Source organism: Lissotriton helveticus, chromosome 5_1 (assembly GCF_964261635.1).
Source record: "Lissotriton helveticus chromosome 5_1, aLisHel1.1, whole genome shotgun sequence".
Classification (NCBI taxonomy): domain Eukaryota; kingdom Metazoa; phylum Chordata; class Amphibia; order Caudata; family Salamandridae; genus Lissotriton; species Lissotriton helveticus.
In genome coordinates, this window is record NC_136065.1 from 317,136,669 (window position 1) to 317,155,650 (window position 18,982).

General features: G+C 45.2%; 1 protein-coding gene across 2 annotated transcripts in view; it reads left to right on the forward strand.

Annotated features, from left to right (window-relative positions):
* Window positions 1-18,982, forward strand: part of LOC144754495 (tyrosine-protein phosphatase non-receptor type 11-like) — a 376,140-nt gene that overhangs the window by 87,723 nt on the left and 269,435 nt on the right. The window lies entirely within an intron of this gene.

Consider the following 18,982-nt stretch of genomic DNA (forward strand, 5'->3'; position numbering starts at 1 on the left):
TGCAGGCTTCCTCCTGATGGCCCACAACGAGAACTCCCTCTGAGTTCTCAATCGGTAGAACTAGTGGTGCTGTGTCGCATCCAGACCCACAGCGCCCCGGCCACAGAGGAGAGGGCGGGCTGACCACACTGCAGGGCACACCCCAACAGCTCCTCTGTGTCCGCGCCATGTCAGGCCACTTTCTGGGCAGCAGAATTAAAGAGCGCTCACCAGCACTATAAGTTTCCCAGCACAGGCCGGCCAGCACAAAGGGCCCATTAGCAGAGGGCAGTCCCTTCAGCTACCAAGTAGCAGGTAGTTGCAAATTGCTGGTCCTCCTGGCACACAGCAGTCCTCGCTGTCCTCCTCTCTTTTAGTCCCAAGAAAGTTAATCAGACATTGGGTCACAGCTTCAGTACTTGTACCAGTAAGTGGCTTTGTTCTCCCCTGGCCCAGGGCTCTGAGGCCAGTCCAAACCAGTTCTGGGGGGCAAGTGCACAACACTCCCCACATTGTGAGTGTAATTTTTGGCCCCAGACACACCACAGGGGGGCAGAGCCGTCATTGTGTAAGGCAGGTACAGCCCTATTCATGTGCAGGTGCTACTCCTCCCACCACTCCAAATGCAGACTAGGGCTATTCAACCTAGCGCTGCTCATCCAGACTCTGGAGCAACTGCACCTCCCCATCCCCATTGATTACGAACTTCGTTGCGCTAGCGCTTGGCAGCGAGCTAAGACTGTTACAAGCTTCATTGTATTTTAACCTGTACACTTTTAAAAATTTGTGTTTCTTACTTGCACTGTGCTCGCTCACTCCCCGGTCCACCGCAGCTACCTGTGCTGTTTGTTGTGGAGGGAGGCAAGCAGCACCACTTCCTGGTTGCTCCAGCATAGGTGGCCATCTTAGGAGGGTTGACGCGCTAGTCTACCCCTTTGCCCAATCTATATAGTCCCTTGTTCGCCGCGCAGCGGTGACGCGCAGCGGTAGCGCCTCAGACGCGCCGAAGAGGCGCCAAAGAGAAGCCAGTCTGCGCCAGTCCGCGTCCAGAAGCTTCCTGCTGACTGGTGGCTAGGATCATTCGTTATGACAGGTCTTTCGTATGACTTTTCCTTGCTACATGCCCTTCGTCCGTCTGTTATGTGATCATTCATTCCTCCCTACTCACATAGATTTTACCTGTAAAAACTGCAATTGGAGCCCTTCTCCCCGTCCTGCATGTCCTCCATCTTCTGTTCAGGAATGGAGAATGTTCCTTTTAAATTGTAGGTCTCTCAGTAAACATCACACTGAACTACATATATTGATTGAAGAGCTTAATCCTCACGCTCTCTTCCTAACGGAAACATGGCTTCAGACAGATAATGATCCAGCTATTGTCTGGGCCATTCCACAAGGATTTACGTTAAAGAGGTTGGATCGCCAGACTGGGAGAGGTGGGGGACTGGCCATTGTTTATCGAGACAACCATAAATGCCGAATTACCCCCACCACATCACCTACTTGCGAAAGCTTTCAATTCTCGCTAGAACTTTCCCCCACCACCACCTTTTCTGGCATCCTTGTTTATCGTCCTCCTGGCGCTCTTAACAATTTTATTATTAAAATAACTGATCTTGCGGCAAGTACCGTTTTATCTTCACCCAATTTCACTTTGTTGGGGGATCTTAACCTGCACCTAGATGATCCTCCTGATACTGCAGCTAATTCTCTTCATTCCAATCTTCAAGCGCTGGACCTTCATCAAAAAGGTTTTCATGCAACGCATAATAGAGGTCATCTTCTTGACCACATTTTTAGCAATAATAATGACATTACGGTTGAGCCCTCTATCCCACTGCCTTGGACCGACCATTTTCTGATACCCTTTATTTGGCGTACAAATACCCTCCCCTCCACTCACTGCCTCGCTAAACATCAAGGTAGGAAATGGTCCTCTCTCTCCCTCCCTGCATGGGAAACTGCCTTGGTTAGAGACCCACCTAGAAAGGCATTGAATGCCAATACAGCAGCCAGTGACTTCGATGGTTGGATCTCTTCCTCACTTGACATGGTCCTCCCTGTTCAAACTAATAATTTTACGAAAAAACCCAAAGCCGCCCCATGGTTTACACCTGCTCTTAAGACTATGAAATATGAGAGAGCCTGGAGACAGGACTACTCCCAACTTAGGAAGGATGAATATAGAGCCACCATCAGGCTCTATAAACAAGAGATAAAAGCGGCACAAGCCTCCTTCTACAGTAGCAAAATCGACGCAGCCGCCAACGCCCCAAGGGAAATTTTTAAAATTGTTAAATCCCTTATTTCACCTCCTGTCGCATGTCCTTCTACGGATGGCGCTCAAAATCGCTGCAATGATCTGGCCGATTTTTTTCTCCCAAAAAATCCAAACTATATATTCCTTATTTAGGGACGCCAACGATGATTTGGAAATTCCCACCTCTACAATCCCTGATGCTTCGGTCTCCTGTAGGTTAGACACAATTCCACTCTTGGATATTCCGGCATTGGATAAACTGGTCGCTAAAATTACCTCTGGCTCCCCTAACGATCCAGCACCCCCCCGGACTCTCATTTTGGCCATGGACGTGATTCGCCCGGTCATATTGGACGTTCTCAACACTTCCATCTCCTCTAAATCCGTTCCCCCTCTATGGAAGTGCGCGATGGTGAGGGCTCTGTTGAAGAAGCCCAATCTTGACCAGAACAACTTGGCGAATTACCGTCCTATCTCCTTGCTCCCTTGGCTGAGCAAACTGCTTGAGAGGCACGTAAATAACATCTTGACGAACTATTTGGAGTCAAATAGTCTTCTGCGTGCCTCTCAGACAGGGTTTCGTCCTTTACATGGGACTGAAACCGCTCTCCTGGCGGTCACGGAGGAAGCAAGAGCAATGTTGGTTCGGGGTGGAAAAGTCGCCATTATCCTTTTGGACCTCAGCGCCGCGTTCGACACGGTCAACCATGTCATGCTGTTACAACGACTGGCGGACATGGGCGTGTCGGGCGCGGCCCTGGAATGGTTGACATCCTTCCTGGCTGACCGGTTCTTTCAGGTCTTTGAGGGCGAGGCAGTGTCCCCTAAACACCCACTCAGGTGTGGGGTTCCTCAGGGCTCCTCCCTGAGCCCCACTCTGTTTAATGCCTACATGGAACCTCTAGACAGGATAGTCCAGCCCTTCGGTGTGCGTATCGTCACCTACGTGGACGATACACAACTGGTGGTCTCTTTAGACCACGAGGAGGGATCGTCCCACACTTTAGGCCCCTGTCTGGAGGCTGTTGCCAGATGGATGCAATCTTCCTGTTTAAAACAACGGGGAGAAGACAGATGTCATCTTACTGGGTAATTCTTCTCCCTCTGTCTTTGCATCCATCTGGCCACCATGTCTGGGCACGCCCCCCATTCCCAAGCCCCAAATAAAAAGCCTGGGGATTTGGTTTGATACAGCCTTGAACTTCTCGGTACAAGCCACAAAGATCGCGGCTACCTGTTTTGGGCTGATGAGGATGCTGCGGAAGGTGCTCCCTCTGCTTCCATTTCAGGCTAGGAGGATCCTGGTCCAGGCTCTTATACTATCTCGCCTGGACTATGGGAATGCCCTCTTTATGGGAGCCCCTTCCTGTGTTATCCAGAAGCTCCAAGTCACCCAAAACAGTGCGGCCCGCTTACTCTACAATCTTCCTCGCTGGCAGTCAGCAAGGAATGCTCTAAGGGAGCTCCATTGGCTTCCTATCGCAGCTAGAGTACAATTCAAGGCTATGTGTATCTTACACAAGGCCTTTCATCGCACTGGCCCCGCAATTTTACAGTCCTTGGTCCCTCCCTACGTTCCGTCCCGCTCTCTCCGTTCCTGCACCCTCCAGCTGGCTACCTCCATCAGAGTGAGGAAAACCCGTTGGGGAGGCCGCTCTTTTTCATATACTGCGGCCAAGCTCTGGAACACCCTCCCTCTACCCCTCCGAGGAACTATTAATCATCTCTCCTTCAGGAAAGCCCTGAAAACTCACCTGTATGCTAAGTCCTGCTGATCTGCCCTGAGCCCGCGCTAGTAAGTTTCTAGTCATAAGCGCTACGAGGCCTCCGGGTAGATAGCGCTATACAAGTGTAATTTAATAATAATAATAATCCCCTGTCATTCCAAAGCCAGACGTCAGTACACATCCTAGCAGAGGACCAAAGACATCTAGCACACAGAAATGCCTACTTCTAAAAGGGCTGTTTCTAAAATAGTAATAAATCCGCAAACACCAATATGCAGCATTTATCACCACTGTTTCAAACATACCAAAATTGATCACGCTACCCCTCTCATATCAGGAATTACTACTGAAGCACATATCTGGGAATCCCCAATGCATCCCTATGAAAGGGCAGCCTCACAGGAGTGAGCAACCAAATAGACTGTTTGTCACTACCAGGACATGTCACACAATTAAGGCACATATCCTACCTTTTACCTACACCGCACCCTGCCCATAGGGCTTGCTAGGGCCTACCTTAGGGGTGACTGATGTGTAGTAAAATGGGAATCATAGAAGTGGCAACCACTTTATGTGCCACGTCACAGCTGCAGTAAACTGCGCACACAGGCCCTGCAGTGGCAGAGGCCTGAGACCGGTTTGAAAGGCTACTTTGGTGGGTGGCGCCAGCAGCGCTGCAAGCCCACCAGTAGCATTTAATTCACTGACCCAGAGTGTTAGGTACTACTGTACAAGGGACTGATGAGTAAATGAAATCTGCCGAACTGTTGTAGACCAATATTACCAAGTTTACCAGAGAGCGCACATGCACTTTAGCACTGAACAGCAGTAATAAAGTGCCCAGAGTCCTAAAAACCACCTACAGGTCAGAAAAAATACTTGAGGAAGGCAAAAAGTTTTGGGATGACCCTGCAAAAAGGGACAAGTCCAACAAGCTTATATACAGGTTCAGCCGTCTTTCAGCGGTGGAACTGTGTCGATGTGGAGCTGCACGACGCCACCTACCGGACCGCAGGGGAAAATCTTCCACATCCTGTCTAGTGCCTAGGTCTATTTTAAAGGTGGGGAATCAGTGGTTAGATAGCGTTAGTAACTTGTTCTTTACCATTACCCATCTCCCCCCCCCCCGCCTTTTGCCCCAACACGCACCCCACCTCCTCCATCATCACTGCTGTATTCTGGTTTCCTCATACTTGAGGATGTTGCAGCTGGTGTCGGAGACCCTGCGATGGAAGACTAAACAACACTTCGTTCCAGGATAATGCTGAAACCATATCTGCATCAGTGCTAGTTTTCGTAGACTAACATCCTTTTCTGCCTATGCTGTTTGTTCAGCACTTTGAGTGCCTGATCCATAAAGCTTTACGTGCAGCTACTTTCAGCTTGAATACGCAGATATCTTAATTTGTCAGTGTGAACTCATGTTTGAACTTCATTAAAGAGTATTTACGCTTGCAAGTTGCCTTGCACACAGATTAAAGATCTGTTAATTATTAATCAGTGTTAAAACCAATGTGCTGTAATATTTTGTGGGAATAAATCTGTTCTCTGTGGCGGAGAGTTGGTGTTCCAAGACCAGGCTGACATTCCCAGTTGGCGCATACCCAAAACGGTATTCACAAAATATTTTCACAGCCCATTCTCACCCTGGATATGGGGGTGACTTCTGCCCAGTATGGAAGTATTTTTATGCTCCTCGCTGCAGTGCGGATGCACCAGCCCCAAAACTGATGGCGTTGTGGGGAAAGGTGGTGTCTTCATGTTTAGAAAATTTGCACATATAAAAAAAAAAAAGAAACTTTCTTCATATGTGCAAATTTACTTTTGCTAAGCATCTATTCTTGTTCAAAATGTACAGCATGTACATTTAGTTACCTCTAATTGCCTACACATTGCTCACTCCTGCAATGTATGCAGTGTCCCTGGAGTACTTCTGCAGTTTTTTGACAATTCCAAATAATTTAGTAAATCATCACCAAATATGTGCTGAAACCTACAAGGGCAGATTGGCTGTTTTGGGAGAGGCAATCCATGAGTATATCTGCCTGACTGATTAAATATGCTAATTAGTCCACAGCTGGCTTTGCAGTGTGTTTGCAGGAAGGAGGGAGTGGTCTTTCACTTGTCGGTGCCGCTGTGGGCGACTGTCCCGCCTGAAGGTTATGCTTGCCTGCGTCAAGCAGCTTCTAGGCGCCTGCCTTTGTCTGCTTTCAGACCTCCTTGTTGCCTTTCTTGGCCAGCAGTGAGCCACTCCCCTCCTGTGCATGGCCCTCCTAGAGACAGTAGCCGGCTAGTAAGCTTCTGAGAGGGGTGGGGTGGCTTTGTCTCCAGACCACCTTAGCCCTGCACAGACCAAACTTCTGAAAACACTGGGCACCGCTCCAGGACGCTCGCTGGCACGACAATTGCTTGAGCCCTGTTTCTCTAGGGGATAGAAGGGCTCTTCCTTGTGGCCCGCCTCTCATTGTGAGGGCTATGCTCTAGTCCTCTAGTGCCTAGAGGCTATTGACAGCAGGGCTGGTGCACAGCTGCCCTTACTGGTTCTTGCGGCACTACCTGTTATATGGTTCCTGCTAGAAAAGGTAGGACTGCGTATTAGGGTAACAGGACTTCAGAATACAGGGACCAAGTCCATTTGCACTATCGGAGACTTTTAGCCAAATTCCTAGGTAGCTCACAGTGCCTCACCTGAAACCCTGGCCTTCCTGAGGTGGCAGGTGATCTTGGCAACCTCGAACATGACACTGATCCTAAAGGACATCATGGAAACAGATCTTACAGATTTAGTTGTTTACTTATGCATGCCCATGGTAAGCACAAGGAAAGACATGAATAGCATTTTCAGTACATTTATTAAAACAATCTTAATCTTGCATAGAAAGAATGAGCTGTGATATTTAGGCAAATGAAACAAAGCAAAGTAACCAACATAGTAAAAAGAATAAACAAACCAACCTTAGTAGTCTGATACACGCACGCACACGCGCTATCACTAACTGTACTCTGAGAGCATAGTGTGCATGCCAAGTGACGTAACATGGGCGGGGCCACAAAGGCGGTTGCCCTGGGAACAAAATTCTTAGTGGCGCAGAATTTTAAAAGACAAGTGGAAGGATACTTTCCTTTTCCTGGGCGCTAGCAACCTACGCGCACGCTGGGTGTACCCTCCACCTGATCTTTTAAGTTATCCTGAGACCCCCCATACCTGGATAACTGACCAAGGAATCAGCTTGATGTGGAATCGGCAATCCCTCTCTCGGGATGGAAGGTCTGCGTAAACAGAGCTGCATGTCGAACGTGGAATTTGTTCCTGGACCCTCGTGGCTGGAGTCCCCCTCTGACCCGTATAGGGGCTGTGCATGTTTTGTATAACAAAACTTTTCTCTGATGCAATGATGTGTCTAGATATTACAAGCTATCTCCCAACGGGCAACGCAAACCCTGGGATATCTTGTTCTGTTCTTAGCCTTGAACGAAATGTACAGAATATGTAGGAGGAAAGGCTTTTTAAAAACGAGCAGCCTTTACAGCGTCTTCTCAGAATAATATAGTGCAAGCAAGACATGTAGAAAATAACATTGCTAAAATGATGTCCGCCTAAAATGTAAAGCTAAAATGGAGAATCAAAGTGGGCCCAGGAAGGCCTCACTACATACCTGGTTGCCGTACTTTGTTCACGCTAGCAAAATATACGGGTCGGTATTCTTTCTGATCTGAAATGTTGGGCCCCTTGCTGAGGGTCGCCCATGAAGTCTTAGCCATAGCAGAGCCAAGGCAGAGGTATGTCATGGACCCCTCTCTTTGTACTGTAAAATACTCAGTGCTTGAAATGGAGAAATACAAGTGCTGGTGCTCTGTACCAGAGTGCCTGCTTGTTTCTGAGAAGTGCCGGTACTCTCCTATTAAAAGTATTACCTTACTCTGGAGAAGTGCCGGTACTCCCTCTAAAAAAGTACCGGCCCATTTAAATACTGTCCTAATCAGTGTTCTGCGGGCCCTCTCGGGGCTCTTTGCTCTGGTGCCAGTGAACCTGCTGCACCAATAGAAGCTGTGCCCCTGCTTGCAACCGTTAATGTGTTTTTTCCGGTAAATTGTCGCTTCCCTTTACCCGCCGGCCTGGTGCAAGAACATAGAATGTGTTCTGCAGTCTGGCTGATATGTCTTTACTTTGTTAATAAAAAAACCATTAAAGACACGAGCACAGAATAGAAAGAAAATGCAAAAATAAAAACTTTACATTATCTCATAAAACCTTCGACAGACGTCACAGCCTCCGTTCGAGGGCTCTGGCGTGCACGCCTCATTGACGCATGTGTCTGACCGCTGGAAGCACCGCGAGATTCACTTGTCGATACTCATTTATCAGTGTGACTTTGGCGGTCGAATCACTCGAATGCCAAACTCGCTCGTGCTCGGGCCTGAATCGTGCCCGGAGCCCATGTGATGATGCGGCCCATTGGAGGTCAGCTCTGTGTTTACCTGCTGCTTGTCCCTTTGCGGAGTCTAGCGAGCCCGGTGAAGTGATGTAGAAGACTATGAAGTATGTGGAACAAGTATATTTATTAAGATAAATATATATATATAACAGGTGAGAGCCAGGGAAGCGACGTCCTTCTCCAACCGGCTCGGTAACATCAATGTTCCACATGGAACTGTTATCCAACGCTCTATATTCTAAGCACGAGCATTAAAGAGATAAGAACACAACACATCCCCCCCCCATACATTTAAGCAACCCGGAAAGGTGAAACAAAAGGAAAGAGAAGGTGAATAGGGAGCAAAGAGAAAAAGAACAACAGGAGGAATAAAATTACAAAGCATAGTCCTTCAGCCATCTGGGTATAACTCTTGTTCTTTTGTCAGGTAGCATATTAGTCTTGTTCTGTGTGACACCTGCGTCCAAGTCTGTAAAATCATCGACTTCAGTTTGAACATCATGCTCATGACTACAACCTTCACCCACTCCCCCCTCAAAACACAAGGGAAGGTAGGATTGCCTGGATTCACCAGAAATGGTCGTCAAATCCTTACCCAGTTGAGACTGAACTTGGCTATTTTCAAAATGATCTTCTACCCAATCAAAATTGTTGACACATGAATCAGGAAGTACTTCTACGCAATTTTGATCTGGGTTGAATGCAATATTCTTAAGATTCCATACTCTACCATCATCCAGTCTTACGGAATTCCTTAAAACCTCAGCAATTTTACAAGGTGGTTCAAAACGGCTCATACCTTTGGGAACCTTAAAAGGTTTTTTCACTCTCACCCAGTCTCCAACCTTGATGGAAACATCTTTAGTATTATGGTGAGAGTCATAAAATTCTTTGCTTTTCTCATGACTGGATATTAATTTGTCCTTGACCTCAACAGGAGACCAACATGCCACCTTTCCATCAACCAGCCATCCAGGATTAAATTTACATCTAGCCATTCTGCCTCTCATCATGGTAAACGGAGACAAACCAGTGCTGTTCTGTACAGTAATTCTATATGACCATACTGCTTTCTGTACCTGTATCTTCCAATCAAGCCCACTGTGCACAGAGGCTTGAATGACGCCCTTGATCACTCTGTTAAACCTTTCGACAGTGCCGTTGCCACTAGGGTTATATAAAGCAGTGGTTTTGTGTTTAACCCCACATCTGTCGAAATACTCTTTAGCTAGTCTAGACGTAAATTGGACACCATTGTCCGATAGCACACAGGCTGGTAAACCTTCTGCCATAAAAATTTTGTCCAAAAATTTTAGTACTGTTGGAGTGTCAACTCTTTCCACAATTTTGACAATGGGCCACTTGGAAAAAAGGTCAATAGCCACCAAACCATAATCCCTAGAATCACCTACAGGTCCAAAAATATCCACTGCGATGGTTTCCCACGGAAAGTTGGGAATTAAACCATCACTCATCTTGGGCTTAAAGGTTCTTAGAGTTTTGTCAGCAGACATGCAAACCGTACACTTTCTAACAAACTCCTCAACTTCCCCGTCAACTCCTGGCCACCAGAACATACCTTTGACAATAGACTTGGTTCTCATAATCCCAAAATGTCCCTCATGGCACAATTGCAGAATTTTTTTCCTTAAGGACACAGGTGGGACAATCCTATCACCTCTAAACAACATATCATTTTCAGATGACAACTCCGTACGGATTTGCCAAAAAGCATCCAAACCAGGAATATTCCTCACTTTGGGCCAGCCCTTACAAATATACTCTAAAACACTTCCCAATACAGAATCCTTACTCTGTTCGGTTAACCATTCTGTTTTACTTATCGCAGGCTCACCACAATCGTGTATCAAAGCCACACAGTATTCGCTCCAGGGGTCATCCTCACATTCTTCCAAAGGGGGTGGAAGTCTTGACAGACAATCAGCAATACGGTTGTCCCTACCCGGTAGATAGACCATATTGTAGATATATTCCTTCATCCGCATAGATAGTCTAGCCAACCTTGCGGACGCACCTGAGATACCATCACATGACAAAATGCGGATCAATGGTTTATGGTCTGTACGAATTGTCACAGGTTTGCCCCAAACAAATGCTCGGAAATGTTCCAACGCCCACGCACACGCTAGGGCCTCCCTCTCGATGATAGGGTATCTACTTTCAGCAGGGGAAAGGGCCCTAGAGGCAAAAAGAATTACCTTTTCTTTACCACAGTCATCATACTGAGATAACACAGCGCCCAAACCCTTATCACTTGCGTCAGTTGTGAGCAAACAGTCAGCATTAGGGTCAAAACTGGCAAGAGCATTTACTTTTTGCAACTCCCTTTTGATCAAATTAAATTCTTCCTCACACAAATCACTCCAAAAGAACTTAGAGTTCTTCTTCAGCAATGCACGCATATTGTGAACTTTTGCTGCAAAATTTCTTATGAATTTGGCACAGTATTCAGCCATTCCGAGAAAAGCTCTCACTTCATCTTTCGATATAGGCGCCGAGAACTTAACAATATTCTCCACCAAGGTAGGCTTGGGTTGGACACCTTCCTCACTTATGACATGCCCCAAGTATGAAACACTTCTTTGGCTGAATTTGCACTTTGACAACTCTACAGTCAGACCAGCTGACTGTAAGGTTTCTAAAACTTGTTTCAATTTGGAATCATGACTTTCCTTGTCTTTAGCTGCCACCAGAATATCATCTTGAAAAAATGAGACATTTTCCATGTCTCCAAACAGTCTATGCATCAGCCGCTGAAATACAGCAGCGGCTGAGGCCAACCCAAAAGGCATACGCCTGAACTGATAACAACCAAACGGTGTTATAAACGCCGTGAGGTTCTTAGAGTTCGGATCCAACATTACCTGATGGTAGGCGGCAGAAAGATCCACCGTGGAGAACCACGTAGCTCCTTTAAGGGAAGAAACCATTTCATTTATTCTAGGAAGGGGAAACTTTTCCACGACGATGTTATTGTTCAAATGGCGCAAATCAATGCATAGACGGATTTTTCCGTTGGGTTTCCGGGCAACCACAATCGGAGAAATCCACTCTGATGTTTCCACTTCCTCTATAATACCTTTTGCAAGTAACCCTTGGATTTCTTTTTTCACTTCCTCCCTTATGAGAATAGGTATTGGTCTCACTTTATGAACCTTGGGTTGTGCATCAGCCTTTAAAATTATTTTATGTTCAAACCCTTTTAGAACACCCAGCTTCTTATTGAAAACTTTGGGAAAACTTTCAGATAACTTTTCCTCCATTCTACTACAGTCATCTAAAATTAAAACTTTGTCTTTAGAATTAGGGTCTAGAATTATGTGTAATTTTTTCTGATCGAACCATCCTAAGACAGATGGTCCAACCTTTGCCACATACAACTTTGCTCTTGTGGACCTGCCTTTAAATACAAAGGTAAGCCACCTAAAGCCAATCATACCAATCCTGTTACCTGTAAAACTGATTGGGCAGACGTCAGATGGGTATAGTTGCTCACCAATCTTATTTACAAACTTCTTTTGCCAAACCTCCTCATTTATGATCGTATATGGGGAACCAGAGTCCGCATACACACTAATGGTTACCCCGCCCAGGGATATATCACAAATAGGTTTTCCCTTCAATGAGTCTTCTGAAATGTTGATCACGTAGTTCCCTCTAATACTTTTGATGCAACATTCTTCCTCAGTTTCTAATTCATCCACACTCTCACATTCATCCTCATACACATATTTTACGTTAGTGCGCCTACGACACATCTTGCTGAAGTGACCTAATAGTCCACAAATGCCACATTTCTTTTTTAACGCAGGACATAGTCTACTAAATGCCAGATGTTCTTTACTGTCACATCTATAGCATCTCCTATCCTCCATGTTTTTGTTCTGGACTTTTGCCGGTTGACCAGTCCATCTCCCTTGCTGTTGTTGTTGACGAAAGTTTCTATTCGATGCTTGAATCTTACACACAGTTCCTGAGGTTTTGGAAACATCTTTCTCTGTCTCTTTTACCACTGTTGCACACCTCCCTGACATCTCTGATTTCCTCATAATGGCAACAACGTCGTCTAGAGGTGCGTCACCGTTAACCCAAAGACGATCTTGTAAGGCTGAGTTGTTATTATGCATTACCAACTGGTCACGAATGAGATCGTCATGTAAATTGTCAAATTTACAATCTATGGCTAACTTCTTGAGATCATCCATCCACTCATCTACGGTTTCCTCTTTGGTTTGTTTTCTTTGGAAGAACTTGTGTCTTATGACTCCTATGCATACTTTAGGAGCAAAGTATTTGTCCATATTTTTTATTGCATTCTCAAATTCATCTAAATTAGAATCCTCGGACTTACTCATCCTTGAGAATGTTTTTAATCCTATGGGACCAAGAGAATGTAATAAAAGTCTTTTCTTTTGCTCCGCTTTCATTTTTTTTGTTTCATCAACAGCTTCCAAATAATTAATGAAGTATTCCTTCCATTCTATCCACTTTATAATAGGTTGGGTACCTTTAACCCAAAATGGTTCAGGAGGACTAATGGTAAAATTCTGTTGTGCCATGTCTCTGTCTCTAACCACAGTACTTGTAGTGGAATCTCCTTCTTCCATGCACTATGAAGTACTATTTAATTTAAACGACCTTCTCCCGACTTTCTCACCTGTTACCAATTGTTCCACACCACAACTAAATATAGTAAATTCTTTCCTTATTTATATTAAAATTTCTCTTACACTTACTGTTCTGTTGGAAATGCGTACTTCGGAATTGTAGTTTTCAATATGCGTCACACGACTTTGATGTTTGAACTCGATTGAGATGATGATTGCTTCCGACCGATGTAAACAGAGGAAGCAAAATGGCCGCCACGTTGGGGTCACGTTGCGTGACCTGCGTCTGACGTCAGTCGATGAGGGGATTGTGGAAGACGCGCTGATCGTGACGCGCGCAGTCCCCTTGACAGTCAGCGCATGCAGTGGAACAGCGAGCGCTTTTGAAAAGATGCAGGTAGGCGAGTGACGGTTGCTCTGTGATGGCGCTGAGTATAAGCTTGTAGCCAATTATTATTTAGATAAAGCGCTGTCGTAGTTGACGATTCCCATGCAAAGGGAGAGGAATTAAAAGTTTTTAACTTACGAAGTTTCCGTTTCGGTACGCTTTCTTCTTTTCTTCCTGCTTGTAAGGAACAGACAATTCTTCTCATGAATTCTTCATAAATAGTCTGTAAGGATAAACGCCAGTTTCCCTCGTCGCCAATTTGAAGTGATGTAGAAGACTATGAAGTATGTGGAACAAGTATATTTATTAAGATAAATATATATATATAACAGGTGAGAGCCAGGGAAGCGACGTCCTTCTCCAACCGGCTCGGTAACATCAATGTTCCACATGGAACTGTTATCCAACGCTCTATATTCTAAGCACGAGCATTAAAGAGATAAGAACACAACACCCGGCGCGCCTAAAAACTGGCCATCTGCATCTGGGTGGCGCTGTTCCCGTCACAAGCACAGCACAGCCCGGCCTGGAGTGTGGTCACGGGCACCGAGAGCAAGTCCTTCCTCCGCCCCCCCCACACTGCCCCCCACACTGCCCCAGACACTCGCGGGGTCGCCCGTATCTGCGCAGTTCACGTGCATTTCTTGGCTCGGACCCTGCCAGGCTCCCGTCTGATAACCTTCTAAATATAGCAGCACGATTTATTTTCACTTCAATTTTTGCTGTTGTAGCCAAGCAACAAATAACATTGGCCCTGTCCTCTCAGAGATTATTTGCCGTTCGAAGGGCTATATTAACGGCTCGTCACGCCGCCAGCACCCGAAATAAACTGATATTCAGGGCTTGCCAGGGTCTAAGGGTCACCATTGCCCGCCATGCCAGAACATGTGGGTCACATTGAGGAGGCGGACGCATCTTTATTCCCTTTTAAGAGTAGAAATCTCAGGTGTCTTCTGCTGAGGCGATCACCGTTAAGAGGCAAATGAAGCGAATACCATCTGCCTGAGATCACACATAATGACAGTGGAGAAATTGGAATACAATTTACTTGACAAGAAACCTTTTTCTCCTTCTTTGCCACCTTTCCTGAATGAAAGAAGGATGAATCCTTTGTAGCTTTTAGTCAAGAGCTTTATGGTTTACTAAAACTATATATAATACACTTACAGGGGCTTTAAGCCATCGCTCTTCATCCATTGGTCTGTTGTTATGTCATTCACATATTCCTTCCGCCCACTATAGCTACAGCATGGGGCAGTGGGTCAGCCCATTTCAGCCACTGCAAACATCACTGTGAGTGATGGCATCCTGCTCTTTCATAAATAGGTTCCTTCAATAGGAGGGCCTGCTAGTACAAGGTGTGCTTCGGGACACCCAATGTTTTGCATATAGGCCAGGCAGCAAGTCATAAGAAAACAAGCATTGACAAAACCAAATGCTAGTACCAAGGCCAGCCCCGATGGTTTTGCCCATTTTCGTTTATTATGTAGGAGTTGCTTCCACAGATTAGCAGCATTGTGGTGCACTGTAAATAGTGTTAAACGAAGCGGCGAGTCAGCCGAACAGTGACCTCAAATCTTTCTGCTCTGCAGTTTACATACGTAACTACAAGCCTATAACATGGTGACTGTTTTGTCATTGTGCGTTTGGGAGAAGGAAGAGTAACAGAGAAAGGTGTATGCCGCTTCACTGCCTTCTGGGTGTGTTGCCTGAAGATGTTTGTACAGTTGTGTTGATTCTCCTGGGGTGTGTTTGATCACGAGCATCCGATAGGCTTTATTCCGGTAAATGGAGAATTTGGGTGTAGGGTAGCATTGATTTCGATGGGAGGATGTAGTGTTTTTCAGAGTTGTGGGTGTTCTAAAATGGCATCTCCCACAAGAGCTGCTTTCCTACCCCTCACACACCACCTATCACTTATTTCACTACTTTTGAAATATTTTAGTCTTCAAAATACTCAAAACTTGTTTCCACTCGGTGACTGGTGCAGTTTATTTAGCTCCTTCGCCACCTTGTTAAAACCGTTAACTCTTGTGACTGGTCTCTCACACCTCTTCCCACTGCCTTTATGTCCACCTGTTCTGAAACATCTTTTGCACCATAAACACTTGTTCTCCATCACAGCACCTTCTGTGCTCTAACAAACAACGTATGGGTTGGCCGCGGCATTGCTTAGCTCATCAGGCGGTTGGGCAGCTCAGGTTATTCACCGCTGCCTGCCTTTGGGTTGCCCGTAAGTTATCCCACCACGTTGACATATTTTATGTATTAAATAAACATGTAGCAAAGCAAACTGTTTTTCCACCAAATCATATGTTGTCTGATTTTATTTCATTTCTTGTGTGATAATTAGCTATTAACAAAGTGTGCGGGGGAGATTGCCGATATCGGCGCTATGGCGCTTAACGGAAGGAGCTGCTTTAGAGACCTCTCTACACTGTAAGGAGGGAGAATGTTCTAGGTTGTATAACATAAGTTGATTTTGTGCTTTATTAAATATGTAGTAGGAAGGTTTCCATTTTCATAAATGAGTAAAACATTTTACTGTACAATGTACGGATTACAAATCTTCTGAATTCATAGGATGCAATGAGTAATTGATTTTTTTAAACTACAATGAACATTTAAAATGAAAACCACTAAAGGCACCCTAGGGCATCCGGAGAACTACTCGGGGAGAGGTATAGTGTTATGAAAGATTTCTAGGAAAGGGAAGAGCACTCTTCAAAACTTTATTTCTTCTAATGTTCATAGTCTGGGCAATACAATGCTTGTTTTCCAAGGTATAGTAGGTACAGTCAGAAGCAATGGGAAGGAAAACTCTGGTAATTGGTTGAAAGAAAGTAGTGCATGGTGGGAATGTTCAGTTGACAACACAAGTGTGAGAATAGAAGACCAGGAAAAGGTTAAATTGAAGAAGCACATTTGTGTTCAGTTCTCAGGTGAGCTGTAGAAGATCAAATGGTAGGGACGAGGCAGTCCTTCACTTACAACAATAAGGGCCTGGTTAGAGTTTGTAAAACCTCAACTTAATGAGGCAATCACATCAACAAGAACTCATCCTCAAATATATTTGGAGCCTGGAGAAAGGATGGCAGTAATGACAGTAATTTGTCCGATCATAAGCTAAGCAAGTGAAAGTTTTGGGTAACTAGATAAACTGTTATGTAATCAAACTCCAAAATGTAGTTGATGTATGATTGCCACAGCCCAGTCAGGTTTGACAATTGAGGATCCTATGCCCCCCAAAAAGATTTAGCCACTTCATGTTGATAGATCTATTATCAGAGCAAATTGCTATCACTTGCTACAAAAAAACCACACATGGTAGATCAGTGTTTCAAGCGTGTTTATGTGTGCACAAATAGAATAATTGAGTCCTGCCCCGGGGACCACCACCTTCCCAGAGAAAATTTGAAGAAGGGCCCCCTCCAGAAGCCCTGGGGATCGCCAAACCCCCGGGGCTGGCTCCAGCAATGTCTTGGGGGTGGGGAAGGGGGGGATATTGCAATTTGCCGTGGCTTAGTGGGAGCACCACTCTCGCCAAGCTTTAGCAAACCCTGCTCTGGATGTCCTTGGGGCGGGGGGCAACTGCCCCTCCTGTTACCTTCAGTAAGTACCACACAGTGGGATTGCTAAGAGGTCTTCAGAGGCCACGCCCCCTTTCTTCAGCACTTTGCAAATGCAGCTCATGGTGCACTACTGGTTGGGGGATGAAATCCACTTTACTCCTGAGGGACCTTGGGGGGCCAAGAAGCCCTCTTGGTACCTCCTGTAAGTGCTACACAGCGGGATTCCTGAGAGCTGGTCGGAGGCCCAGCCCTCTTTCTCCACCACTCTGCAAACACGTTTAGTAGTTAAAAAACCAGAGAAATTCACTGGAAAAAACAAAGCTTGCAGGGATGTTATAGTTAGCTAATAGAATTTTAAAAACCTTAGAAATTCACTGACGTTATAGTTAGGGTCAGATTTTACTCTTACAAAACCAGTGAACTTTGTCAGTTCTAGTTAACTGAGCTAATTATAACTTATGCCCCCGCAATGCACTGCTTATGACCTCACATATTACATTACTCATGACCTGGTCAGTGACATCACTGAAGACATCTCAAATGACATCACTGATGTCCCCACCCACAGAACCACTCACACACCTACTCACACCCCATACAGCCTCTTTTACGCCCACTCACGTACCCGTGCAACCACTGACATACAGTACACAGACCTATACCAGTACTCGCACACCGACCCACTCACTCTTCCATAGATCCACTTTCACACCCACCCACTCACTCGTACACCCACTCACACAACCATTCACTCACCCATACGAGCCAATTACTCAACCATTTAGCCAGCCACATAACCACACACTCACTCATACAGCCACTCACATACCAGCTTATTTACCTAGAATGTCACCCACCCACTCAATAAGCCACCCAATAAGCCTCTCAACACAGCCACTTACTCACACAGCCACTTACTCACACAGCAACTTAAAAACCCATTCACACATCCATACAAACACTTGCACATTCCTGTACTCGCCCTTACAGCGATTCACACATACACTCACTGTCCAATATAGTCACCCACATTCGAAGTCACTTGACAAAACATGTACTCAAGCAGCCCCTCGCTCACCCATACAGCCACTTACACACCCAGTCACTTACTCCTACAGCCATTCAGACACCCACTCACCCATGAAGTCACTACACTTCCACTGATAGAGCCACTTACACCGTCACTCACCCACCCCTAAAGCCAATGACACACCGACCCACTTACTTGCCAATACCGCCACTCTCACAGCATCTCAATCACCCATTCAGTTACTCTCGCAATCACTCATACACCCATGCAGCCACTCACTCACACACACATACACACAAGGATACATAGTAACACAGCCACTCATGATGTATATTAAAAGTAGTATCACTCTGTAGTAGTTTACTATTTTAAGTTTTGTAGTACCTTAATATATATGTTTAACACTCATAAACTCTTACAAAATACTTGCACTCACTGGCTGATGTCATCAGTGATGTAATTTGAGATGTCATCAGTGTTGTCATGAGTAATGTAATCTGTAAGGTCATAAGCGGTGCATTGCGGGGCGTAAGTTATAGTTAGCTCAAGTAACTATAACTGCCAAATTTCACTGGTTTTGTACGAGTGAAATCTGACCCTCTCTATAACATCCCTATAATCTTTGGGGTTTTTTTGTGTGTATATGTATGTGTAATATCCTAAGAAACAGATGAATAATAAATATTATTGAATTGCTAAATACGTGAACTTTGGAATATAAATACATTACATAGTCAGTAAACCTTGCAGGTAAGACCATTTTCATTCAACTATATTCTGGACAGTGCGCATCAGAGTCATGGTATTGAGTGACAACTTTCAGATTGTCACTCAATACCATTTTCACAACATTTATCATTGCTAATAACAAATGATGTACTGAGAAGTTCACAATCGCCCATGAAATTATAACTATTAGTTTCACTTTCTTCTGTATTGTCAGAGAATTTTTCCCAATTTTT